Source organism: Aotus nancymaae, unplaced genomic scaffold (genome assembly GCF_030222135.1).
Source record: "Aotus nancymaae isolate 86718 unplaced genomic scaffold, 86718_ANA_hifiasm-v0.15.2.pri h1tg000008l, whole genome shotgun sequence".
Classification (NCBI taxonomy): domain Eukaryota; kingdom Metazoa; phylum Chordata; class Mammalia; order Primates; family Aotidae; genus Aotus; species Aotus nancymaae.
In genome coordinates this window covers 64,409,124-64,421,838 of record NW_026988419.1, presented here as the reverse complement: position 1 = coordinate 64,421,838, position 12,715 = coordinate 64,409,124, and the positions used below count along the sequence as shown (strand labels likewise).

The following is a 12,715-nucleotide window of genomic DNA, read 5'->3' as shown; positions in this document are numbered from 1 at the left end:
GGTCTGCCTCTGTGACGTTTTCAGAGGCCGGCCCCTCACGTGGAGCCAATCGGAAGTAGAGGCGCGGCTGCTGGTTCTTCCAGGAGCGCACATCCGCGGGCTGGTGACAGAAGCTGATGCAGAGCCGGCACTTCCGGGTTGACAGGCTCCTGCCTGGCTGCAGTCACCTATAAGCTCCAAAGAGGAGTTTTAAGGTTTCCGAGTCTGCAGGGCCAGGAGCGGCAGGGACCCGACGCAGCGAGCAGGTGCTGCACACCAACCTCCTGCCGCCTGGTGGGCACGAGTGCAAGGTCGCACAGAAGCAGCTCCTCAATGGCCAGTGCAAGGGCTACCCAGCACCACTGCTACACTGGCAATGTATTCGCCTTGCCTCAGCCTGGGTTCGTACGACCCCCAATACCTTTCCCAGTCAGGGCCCCGGGGACCCCAGGAGCATCCTTCACCACTGCTTATCCTGGGCAGGGTGCCGACCCTGAGGCTGCCTCCCATTAGGGAGCTGCACCCCCCTAGCTTGACCTTTGATGGCCGTTGCAATAGCCTTAAAGCTTTTGCAACTTTGTAGGTGGGTATTAGGGAGCTGGGAAACAAGGAAAACATCTTTATAAGAATCTAAGGGATTGGCAGGCTCAGGCCTGCAATCCCAGCACTTTGGTAGGCTAAGGCTGGTGGATCACGAGGTCAGGAGTTCAAGACCAGCCTGGCCAGCATGGTAAAACTCCATCTCTACTAAAAATTAGCCGGGTGTAGTGGCAGGTGCCTGTAATCTGAGCTACTTGGGAGGCTGAGGCAGGAGAATTGCTTGAACCTGGAAGGATGAGATTGCAGTGAACAATGAAAAGGAAATGATGCTGTTCTTTGTTTGCTTTTTGAGACAGGGTATTGCTCTGTTGCCCAGGCTGGAGTGAGGTGGTACAATCGTGGCTCACTGCAGCCTCAACTTCCTGGGTGAGTGCAAGCAATCCTTCCCCTTTGGCCCCCCAAGTAGCTGGGATTACAGGTTCATGCTACCAAGCTTGGCTAATTTTTGTATTTTGTATAGCAACAGGGTTTCACCATGTTGCCAGGCTGGTCTCCAACTTCTAGGCTCAGCTGTCATCCACCCTCAGCTTCCAAAAGTGCTGGGATTACAGGCATGAGCCACTGTGCCTGGCTATTACTGTTCTTTTCAAATGCATGTTTACCTTTTTTTTTTTTTTTTTTTTTTGAGATGGAGTCTCAGTGTTTCCTATGCTGGAGTGCAGTGGTGCAATCTTGGCTCACAGCAGGCTGGTCTCGAACTCCTGACCTCGGATGATCCACCTGCCTTGGCATCCCAAAGTGCTGGGATTACAGGTGTGATCCACTGCACCTGGCAATTTTGCTCATTTTAGATATTAGAACATTTTTTTTTTTTTGAGAAGGAGTCTTGCCCTGTCGCCTAGGCTGGAGTGCAGTGGAGTGATCTCCACTCACTGCAACCTCCACCTCCTGGATTCAAGCAATTCTCCTGCCTCAGCCTCCTGAGTAGCTAGGATTACCAGTGCCTACCACCACATCCAGCTCATTTTTGTATTTTTTTAGTAGAGACAGGGTTTCACCATGTTGGCCAGGCTGGTTTTGAACTCCTGACCTCAAGCAATCTCCCCACCTCGGCCTCCCAAAGTGTTGGTATTTCAGGCATGAGCCACCATGCGCAGCCGATACTAGAACTTTTTAATTAAAAATTTTTTGAGCTGGAGTGCAGTGGCATGCCCTCAGCTCACTGCAACCTCTGACTCCTGGGTTCAAGCCATTCTCCTGCCTCAGCCTCTCGAGTAGTTGGGACTACAGGTACATGCTACCAGGCCCAGCTAATTTTTGTATTTTTAGTAGAGATGGGGTTTCACTGTGTTGACCAGGATGGTCTTGATCTCTTGACCATGTGATCCACCAGCCTTGGCCTCCCTAAGTGCTGGGATTACAGGTGTGAGCCACCACCCCTTGCCAAAAAAAATTTCTTTTTGAGACCAAGTCTCACTCTGACACACAGGCTGGAGTACAGTGGGACAGGATTTCTGTATGTACTCCTGTGGGTGGGTAGAAGAGACTAGGACCTCAACATGATGGGAGGTCAAATGTTTTTTGAGATAGGGTCTTACTTTCTCACCTAGGCTGGAGTGCAGAGGCAAGATCATAGCTCACTGCAGCCTCAAACTCCCAGGCTCAAGCAAACAAGGGAGGCTGAGGCAGAAGAATCACTTGAATTCGGGAGGCAGAGTTTGTGATGAGCAAAGATTGCACCATTGCGCTCCAGCTTAGGCAAAAAGAGTGAAACTCCAACTCAAAAAAAGTGTTTTGTGGTGGAGCATGGTGGCTCCTGCCTGTAATCCCAATGCTTTGGGAGGCCAACATGGAAGGATCAGTTGAGACCAGGAGTTACAAACCAGCATGGGCAACATAGCAAAGCCCCATCTCTACAAAAAATAAAAATACAAAATTAGCCAGGCACAGTGGCACACAGTGTAGCCCTAGCTATTCAGGAGGCCAAGGAAGAAGAATTGCCTGAGACCAGGAGAATTTTGTGACACTGAGCACAGGAGCTGAGACCTGCTAAGCAAGACAGGGCCGTGGTCAAAGGCCCATCTCCTTCCCCAGTTCTTCCTCCTTCCATTGGTGCTCAGGACACCACATCACAATGCATTTTCCTCGGGATTGCTCTGAAATCATTTTTCACTGTAAGCTGTCTTGGTTCCTAGGCTGTAAGCTCTTTGAGAGCAGCAAAACCCTGTTTGCTTTGCCACACTCTCTCCTGTATCATTCTTCTCTACTCCCCTACCCTACCTCACACACACACACGCACACACACTGTGAGCTCTGCATTGCCCAGTGAATGGTGAGAAATTCAGAACGATGTTGCACTCTCTTGGTTTTCCCTTCCCCCAACTCCAGACCAGGCTTCTGTCCCTTAGGAGACATAATCCCACCTGGGCTGAAGCACCCAGGCCCCAGGCACTTTCCTTTACCTGTTCCTGCTACCTTTAGCCTCTGTTTTCCAGACAGGCAGCCACTGAGTGATTACTACTAATCAGAGCAACATACAACCTTTATTGAGTGCTTTCTATTTGCTACAACCTATTCCCCCAGTGGACAAAGCTATGAGCAGGGATTTTGTTCTCTGCTGTATCCCAGCACCTATCACAGTGTCTAGCCCAGAGCACGCACTTAATAAATCAAATGAACACTTAGCATGTTCAGTCTAGAGTCAACTTTCAGAACAGTATGAGGTCATGACTGTGACACCCATTTTGGAGATAAAGAAACAAAAGCATGGAAGGTTAGGTTATAAAACCTGCTCTTGCTCCTGCCACTGGTATGTGAGAGATCCAGGGCCACCCCAAACAGAAAACAGAAGCAGGATGTCAGGGCAGCTGTCTGGTGGGGAGACCCTGGGAGAAGGACAGTGGGGAGAAGGGAAGATGGGGTGAAACTAAGGAGGCAGGAGGAGGGAGAAGAAGAGTCAGACCCTGACGGAGACATGCTGCTTGGAGACCTGGGGCTGGAAATGTGGGACCAGAGTGGAGCAGAGAGGAGGTACAAGGAGACTAGAGAGAAAGGATTTCAAAAAAGAGGCTCTTGGAAGTCTGGGGAGAGTATGGGGAGATTGTTGGAAAAAGGAATGGTGGGAAAGGAAGAGCATAAGAGAGAGGAGGTAGGCACAGCTTTTGGAGGCCAGGCAGGGCAAGGCCACAAGAGGGCAGAGAAAATCTGCCTGATTTGATGGGCCCAGGGTGACTGAATGGGATGATTCCCTGACCAAGACATGGAGGATGATCAAGGATACATTGAAACAAGGCAGAGGTCAGAGAAAGGGACATTTTCCAGTGATGAAACAACTTTCTACCAACTTCCCCAAACTGAACTGTAGAATCAGAAACCAAGGGATTGTTGTTTAGGTCTGTGGGAAGTGGGGGTCGGGGAGGGGAGGCTGGAGGACAGGCCCAAGGACACTTTCCAGGTGGGGATAGTGCTAGCTCCCTGGGAAGAGTCAGTCCCACAGAAGCCACCTGCCTACCAGCAGGCAGAAGGCTAAGGAATGTCCCCAGGTGAGAGGCCAGGACACTGGGGCGCTGTCCACTGGGTTGCTCTGCCCCATCCAGCGTCCCAGCCCATTCTCAAATACCTCCCGCCATGAGCATCCCAAACCCACCACACCAATGTGTCGCTCCTGGACTCACTCTCTCCACTTCCCTAGCCGCTTTACTCCTGCCCTACAGGCGGTGCTGGGCCAGGCTCCACAGACAACCTGGCCTCCCCACAGCCCGACACATTCCACACCAGCCAGCTGACCAGAGGGACAGAATTCAGAACTATCTGGGCTCCTGGAGCACTAACCTTCCTACTCCCACTCCTTTCCTTTCCCTGCCAAATCTGCCCCACCCTGGACCTATCACCTGCCCCCCATTCCCATGGCTCTGGCAAACTCCCACACTGTCAGGGGCCAGGGCTTCCTTTTACTCTCTCCCTGTCGAACTTCTCCAGTTCCCCCACCTCCCCCTACTCCAAGAGGTGGATGAATGGGTAACCCCACACTGGCAGAGGCTGACGTTAGGACCTGCCAGCCTGAGGCTGGTGCCAGAGCCAGGCCGGGGCAGGAGAGGCTCAGCCCCCTCCCGGATAGTGCCCACACCGGCCGGGCAGGGCCTCGCCCACCAGTCCACACTTCCCTTTCTCCCTGGTCTCACCAGTGGCAACAGCAGGTCAGGCACGATGGGGAGGCCCATGCCAGACACCTATGGCCTCTCACTCCCCCATTTGGGCTCAAGGCAGTGTGGCAGTGGCAGCGCAGGAGGCTTCCCGAGTCTCATCTCAGTCTGTCCAGGACGTCACAAGTGTCTTGGGATGACAGTTGAGGGTTGAGACTCGGGCATAGAGACCACGGCCTGGTCCCAGTGATCTTGAACCCCAAAGGCTAGAACTGGAGTCCAGGTGCAGAGAATTCTCAAAAAATTAAAGTAGAGAGGATGTGGGAGGGGAACAGTGAGGCGGTGTTGCAACAGCGCACCAGGAAGAGCTAGAGGAGGAGACAGGAGGCGGGTTAACTCTTTGTAAGCCCCAGTCACAAGCACGGGAGTCCCAGATTTGGCTGCCTTGCACCCTGAACCCACCAATCCGAACCCACCAATCCAACCACTCCCAACCAAACACCAGGGTGCAATAAGCCCCTCCCCCCTCACCAGCCTTTCCCAAATGGAACACGGCAGTGAAAAGACCTAAAGCTTGGGAGTCAGAGTCACTGGGTTCCAGTTCAGAATGCTTAGCTTCTTAGCTGGGTGGTCTTGGTCACATAACTGAACCTCTCTGGGTCTGATTTCCAATTTGCAGAGTGGAGATAACCTGCCTCCTGGGGTTCCTGTAAGGATTTATTCAGACAAGAGAGATACAGATAAGTATCTGACGCATCATAAGTACTCCATTTCTCTTACTGGCACTCCCCTTTATTTACTCCAGAGTTCTTCACTAGCCTCCATGCCTCCCTCTTTCTTGGGAATTTACTTGTCCAATCCAAACCTCAAAGTAAGTTTTAACCCTCATTTTCTGTCCTGACTGGGTCCCTGCCACTACTTACCCCAGGTCTCATCCAGTCTCTGCCTGGCCAGGTCCCCCTGCCCCACTGCCCCACTGCTGATCCTGGCTCTGCCACCAATCATGGGGCATCAGGCGACTCCTCTCCTCATCCTCTGTTTGTTTCTCATTTATTAAATAGTGGTAACAATGCCTGCCCACTACATGTGGAAAGTGATGCCATGGGGATCAGTGAGACACATGAAGCTGCTGTGGAAATAAAGGTATTTCCATCCGGTGTTCCTCATATGTTCCCAAGGCCCTTTTCCCAAATATTCTAATACATCAATTATAAGTGACCCTAGAGATCATATACTCCAACCCCATAGGTTTTTTCATTTCTCTGTTTGCTTGTTTTTCATTTTTGTTTTTGTTTTGAGGATGCACCTGGTTTCCCAGGCTGGAGTGCAATGGTACCATCACAGCTCACTGCAGCCTCTACCTCCTGGGCTCAAGTAATCCTCCCACCTCAGCCTCCCAAGTAGCTGGGACTATAGGTGCCCATCATGAAGCCTGGCTAATTTTTGTATTTTTTGTAGAGACGGGGTTTCACCCTGTTTCACGGGCTGGTCTTGAACTCCTGGGCCCAAGAGATCTGCCCACCTCAGCCTCCCAAAGTGCTAGGATTACAGATGTGAGCCATTGTGTCTGGCCAACCTCCTGGTTTTATAGAGAACAAAACTGAGGTCCAGAGACCCAGTGTGCCAGGAGGCAGAGCCAGTAGAGAACACCAGACTCCCAACTCCCGGTCCAAGGGCCCCTTTGGCTAATGAGAGACACACTGCCACTTTTTCTGTCACTTTGAGTCAGACCCCACATCCTGACTCTGGGTACTTTATGCCATCCCCACTGATGCAGGTATCTCCCAAAAGAATCCTACAACAAAGAGACAACATTTACACAACTATCTTCCGGGTACAATGACCTTCCCTACACCCAGCCCCATCCAAGGGCCTGCAGCAGCTGAGGCTGCTAGAAATGAAGGGAGTCAGAGAAGATGGGGGTCCTAGAGCTTTGGAACTTGAAATTGGAGCTCCTCACCCCTTCTCCCTCTGAGATGACCTCCCAGTCCCAAGACCACCCTCCCTGGCTCTTCCTGGCCTCCCTTCTGTGATCTGTAGATAAGAATGGTGCTTTGGTGTCCCGCACTGCGAGGGGAGCTGACTTCACTCCACCCCATCGTCCAGCTTCTGGAGAATGGTAGGGTTGAACCTGGACTCAGAGAGGAAGCAGCTCGCCACCAACATGAAGGGAGACCCCAGGGACAGTAGAAGCAAACCCAAAGCAGAGTTCTTGAAGAAGCAGGGGCCTTAGAATCAAGTGCAAGTTTCCAGTATGAAGCAGCGAGAACTTCAGTCTGCTCATCTAAAAACTAGGGCTTGTACCCTTCAAAGAGCTGGCTTGATGCTTAAATCAAGCATGTGAAGTATTTAGCAAGTGTTTGCCATATATTAAGCATTCAATGAGTGATGGCATGATGGCAATTAATTTTTTTTTAAACAGGTGCTTGCTCTGTCACCCAGGCTAAAGTGCAACGGTGCAATCATAGTTCACCTAACCTAGAACTCCTGGCCTCAAGCTAGCCTCCCACCTCAGCCTTCTGAGGGGCTAAGACCACCATCACACACCACTGTGCCCAGCTAGTTGTGTTAATGATTAATAACAACTTCAGGAAGATAAGTGATACAGGGGAGTGTGGTGTGGGAGAGGGCTGCAAAAAAAAAAAAAAAAAAAAAATGACTTCAATGTCCTATTTTTAATGCTACAAGGTATTTCTAAAAGTCTAAAAGTACCAAAGCCATGACACATAGCCTGGCACAAATGTAGAATATTTCTCAATATTTAGGATAAATGCTTATTTACTCAATAACTTTACAACATTGACACATGTAGTATTAAATTGTTCAATAAAATGTTGTTTAGAAAAAAAAGAAAAGACAGTGAGAAGTGGATGGATCTAGAAATATGAAAAACTGGCACATTTCATGGAAGAGGTGAGAATGAGACCATCATCCCTCCAGGGATAGAAAAAAATGATGATCAGAGGAGATGCAGAAACAGGAGAGGGGCAGACAAGGAAGGACAGAATTGGCTGTTAGGGTTTGTAGAACAAAGGATGAAGAAAACAGCTACCGATAGCAGTGACCTTCCTCCCCCATCATGAAACACACACACACAGGCACACGCTTAACCCAAAGAGTCACTGGACTCCAAGTGCAGGTGACATGGGTTCTTGCCCCAGCCCTGACATTTAGACTGCATGTGTCACAGCATGGCAGGATGAGTCAGAAAGAGACCTGGGTTCATGGCTGGTTCTGTAAGAATTATGAACCTTAGCAAGTCACTTCACTTACTAAGCCTGATAAGGAAAATAAGTCAACTTAAACCCTTTTATTGCTAACAGCCTGATTCCAACTCCTAACCCCAGGGTCCAGGAGTAACCCACAGACAAGAGAAGATAAGGAGACAGCTCTGGGGAAAAAAGCAGGAGGAAAGAGAAGCAGGATCCTGGAGGAGATGACTGCAGTCATCCGTGATACACCTGGCTGTGTCTGGCAGGTCCTCCTGCATCAGCCAGAGGAGAGGGCGCCAGAGGATCAGGTGGGCCAAGACTGAGGCTGAGGGGGCAGACAAGGGCAGTCTGTGCCTAAGGGCTCTGATGGAGGAGACTGCTGAGGCAACACCGTTTCCCCTTCCTCAGCTCAAATCTAGGAAAGGGAAGTCAGCAGTCATCACACCGTTTCAGGTCACAACACTGCCTACCTTCCTACCCGTCACCAGCTCCTTCTCCTTTTTCCCCAAGTCCCTTTCTCCTTTGGCTCCTCAGAACAGGGAGACTGTAATTAAGATGAATAAGACCAGGCTGGGCATGGTGGCCCATGCCTGTAATCCCAGCACTTTGGGAGGCTAAGGCAGGTGGATCACGAGGTCAGGTGCTGGAGACCAGTCTGGCCAACATGGTGAAACCCATTTCTACTAAAAAATTTTTTAAAAGAAAATAGCCAGGTGTGGTGGTGCGCACTTGTAATCCCAGTTTCTCAGGAGGCTGAGGCAGGAGAATCACTTGAACCTGGGAAGCAGAGGTTGCAGTGAGCCAAGATCGCACCACTGCACTCCAGCCTGGGCTACAGAGTGAGACTCTGTCTCAAAAAAAAAAAGAAAAGAAAAGATGAACAAGACTAATATGGCAGGGACAGAATCCCCAAAGATGGTGAGAAAGGGCTGCTTCTGGATTCCAGGTCTTATGCTGGAGTTGGGGAGAAACCAGGATCAGAGAGCTGGGGTTCCACTCACACATCCTTCAGCCCCTCCCAGGACTGCAGTCTTTCCTTTTACTAAAGCTGGGAAGGTTCCCAGTGCCCCTCTCTGCAATCATGTGTAAGACTATATAAGGCTTTGCAGTTCCAGGAGAAACTGGCCTGAGCCTCATGATCCTCCACCACCACCAGGTGGCTGATGGGAGGTGAGTAGATGAGGGTTCATTGTCACCATGTGGTGAGTGAGACTCAGCAAATGGAGTCAGGGCGGGGAGGGGAGTATTAGTGATGATGGTGACTACAGCAGAGAAGGAAAAGGAGGTTCAGACACTGGACATGGCAAGTCTCCCCAAATACTGTCAGGTAGGTCCCCTGAGGGGGTGGCACCATGTCTTCCCCCTTCCACCCTAACATGGCCACGGGCACATAGCAGCAACACCCATGGAGGAATTCACCAGATCATTTGTCCCTCTTAAGACCCCATGAAGAATGGTCACTTCCATGGTGCAGCCAAGGGGTATGGGGGTCTATAGCCTCCCCCAACCCCAGGACCACCCAGAAGCTTGGGCGGTGACTTGTATCCACTCCCTGCCCCCTTCATGGTGCCCCATCCAGCTCTCCAGACATTCGTTTATGCAACAAACATTTATTGAGCACCTGCCTACTTGCTCCAAGCAGGATGATGGGCTAGATGTGGAGCATATGTAAATGGGCAAGATTCAGTCCCTGACCACAAGGCCCTGACAGTCTGTTGGGCAGGCAGACACAAATGCACAAGTCTGACACAACAGCAGCACTCCAGCAGATGACACAGCATGCTATAGAAACCCAGGAGAAGGGGCAGCAATCAATTCTGGGAAAGACAAGATGAGGCGAAAGCCTTCACAAAAGTAATGGTGTCTGAGCAGGGTTCTGAGGGATGCATAGGAGTTCTCTGGCAGATGGTTGGGGAAGCTTTCAGGCTGAGGAAATATCCTGAGCAGACTTGAGATATGAAAGACACAGGGCATAGATGCCAGGGCATGGCTCTGTGAGGGCATGGATATGAGGCTAGAGGAGCCCTGGGGCCACCTTTACTACATGGGTGTGCTCCAGCCCTCGCCTGGGGAGTCAGGGAAGGAGAACTGCCTACGAAATAACAAAGGGGGCTTTTGGGTGGGGTTTCCCACTCAAGTTCAAGAGGAAGAGCAGACATCTGTGTCACTGGAGAGCAGTGTGTCCAGGCCAATCAGGGGCTGGCTTTAACTGTCACTGGGCAGGAAACCCGTGCATGCCCGCGTGTATCCTTGATTGTGTTTGTTCTGGTCGTCAGTCCTTTCTTAGGGAAGTTCCTTGTCAAAGCTCCAAGTTTGGCTTGGCTGATTCAAGGGAAAAGGAGACTTGTCCGCAGTTGAGTGGGGAAACCAGAGTGCTCAGAGGCAGTTCCAAGGGGCACGGAGCCAGAGGCAAGGCATTTCTAGGCAGCTTCATGGGCCACTGTTCTTGGAGCAACTTCCTGAACTCCTTACCCATCTCCTTCCCCTCCACACATCAAAGACACTTTAGGTGTCTCTGAATGGAAACCTTGCACATCCTTCAGTCCTGCCAAGGCCAGCCCCTCCCACCAGGGGAGCATCTGCCTTGGTGGGAGGAACTTCTCCTCTCTCAGACCCCCCAGAGGACAGGCAGAGGAGCTGGCCCCTGTGGTGCCCCCTGGAGATGGGCAGGGGCCCAGGGTGGCATAGGCAGGGGGAGGGGCTGTCAAGGCTAGGGAGGAAGCAAGGCCCAGCTGGGACAAGGACAGAGATTTGGGGTGTCCAATCTCAGTACTTTGGGAGGCCAAGGTGGGCAGATCACCTGATGCCAGGAGTTTGAAATCACCTGGTCAACATGGTGAAACACCGTCTCTACTAAAAATACAAAAAAAATTAGCCAGACATGGTGGTACATGCCTGTAATCCCAGCTACTCGGGAGGCTGAGGCAGGAGAATTGCTTGAACCTGAGAGGTGGAAGTTGCAGTGAGCTGAGATCGTGCCATTGCACCCCAGCTTGGGTGGCTAAGTGAGAATCCATTGCAAAAAAAAAAAAAAAAAAATGATGTTTAGCTCATGGGAGAAAAAACCTTAGATTCTAATTTTATACTATGCTTGAAAGTAATTCCAGATAGACTAAATATTTAAACTCTAAAAATGTAAAACTCTAAAAGAAAAGATAGCAAAATTATTTTAAATCATATTGAAGTGAGAAGGCCTTTTAAACTAAACCACAAAACTAAGAACTCATTAAGGGAAGGATATATGACTTTAATCACATAAAAATTTAATTTACAAAAATGATTCATTTCAAAAGCATAAAGAAAAAACTTTTAAGTTGGGATGAAATATGTTAAAAAAAATAAAAGGTTTATATCCATAGTGTGTGTATGTGTGTGTGTGTGTGTGTGTGTGTGTACTGTATATCTATCTATCTAGATAATTAAATATAAAGAGTAATTAAAAATCAGTGACCAGAGGCTGGGCATGATGGCTCATGCCTATAATTGCAGCACTTTGGGAGGCCAAGGCAGGCGGATCCCAAGGTCAAGAGATTGAGACCATCCTGGCCAACATGGTAAAACCCTGTGTCTACTAAAAATACAAAAATTAGCCAGGCATGGTGGTGGGTGCCTGTGGTTTCAGCTACTCAGGAGGCTGAGGCAGGAGAATTGCTTGAACTCAGGAGGTGGAGGTTGCAGTAAGCTGAAATCACGCCACTGCACTCAGCCTGGCAACAGAACAAGACTGCATCTAAAAAAAAAAAAAACCAGGGGTGGCTCACACCTGTAATCCCAGCACTTTGGGAGGCTGAGGCAGGCAAATCATGAGGTAAGGAGATGGAGACCAGCCTGGCCAACATGGTGAAACCCGTCTCTACTAAAAATACAAAAATTTAGCTGAGGGTGGTGGCACACGTGTGTAGTCGCAGCTACTCAGGAGGCTGAGGCAAGAGAATCACTTAATCCAGGAGACAGAGGCTGCAGTGAGCAAAGGTCACGCCACTGCACTTCAGCCTGGGCAACAGAGCGAGACTCCATCTAAAAAAAAAAAAATCAATGACAAAACAACCCAACAAAAAATTGTTACATGGGAATAAATAATTCGGAAAAGAAATGCAAAAAGATGATCAGTTTTACTTGTAATTAAAGAAATGAAATTAAAAGAAACAAAACATATTTTGTTCATTACATTGGCAAAAGTAAAAGTTTTTAATTGGATAATATCCAAGATTGATGAAAGTTTGGAAATTTTGTGTTTCTTTTTTAGAGGGCAATCTAATAGCATCTGTTTAAATTTTAAATGTTTATATCCTTTGCTCCATCATGTCCACTTTTATAGAAACACTTTTGTAGATTAATAGCAATATGCAATTTATATCATTTACAGTACTGCTTCTACTAGTGAAAAAAATTACAAATACATCAATGTCCTTCAATATAGGAATGGTTAAATAAACTATTTTCACTGGATTTTTGGAGTGTCAGTTTGTTAGCTGGAAACCTCTGTGGCTGGTGGCACCTTCACCCAAGTTTTACTCGGGGCCACTGGGCTTGTTCCACTCACTCAGCCCAGAAGGCTGCCCTTGGCTTGTGCTACCTGCCCGGATCCCATGCCTGCCAAGGGTTAGCCAGGTGCAGAGCACCAAGGGGTGTGTGGGCAAGTGCGGAGTCTGGCCATGTGCACAGCTAGGCTTGTCATCTGTGGCAGGGCAGGCAGCTCCAGGCATCAGCAAAAGGCCAGGTCAGGCCAAAAGACCAGGCCAAAAGGCCAGGATAAGGCCAGGCAAGGCCCAAAGGCAAGGCCAGGCCAGGCCAGGCCAAAAGACTAGGCCACAAGGCCAGGCCAAAACACCAGGCTAAAAT

General features: G+C 49.6%; 1 long non-coding RNA gene across 3 annotated transcripts; it reads left to right on the top strand.

The window, feature by feature from the left end:
- Positions 1–123: 123 nt before the first annotated feature.
- On the top strand, positions 124–7,305 carry LOC105707583 (uncharacterized). 3 transcript variants are annotated; one of them, XR_001105108.2, is made up of 4 exons: positions 542–945; positions 5,341–5,405; positions 5,723–5,804; positions 6,439–7,305. It is a non-coding gene; the product is annotated as an uncharacterized LOC105707583 (long non-coding RNA). The 3 variants fall into 3 exon arrangements; XR_010341498.1 differs by adding an exon at positions 124–380 and having other exon boundaries at positions 876–945; positions 5,341–7,305; XR_001105107.2 differs by having other exon boundaries at positions 5,341–5,804.
- The last annotated feature ends 5,410 nt before the right edge of the window (positions 7,306–12,715 follow it).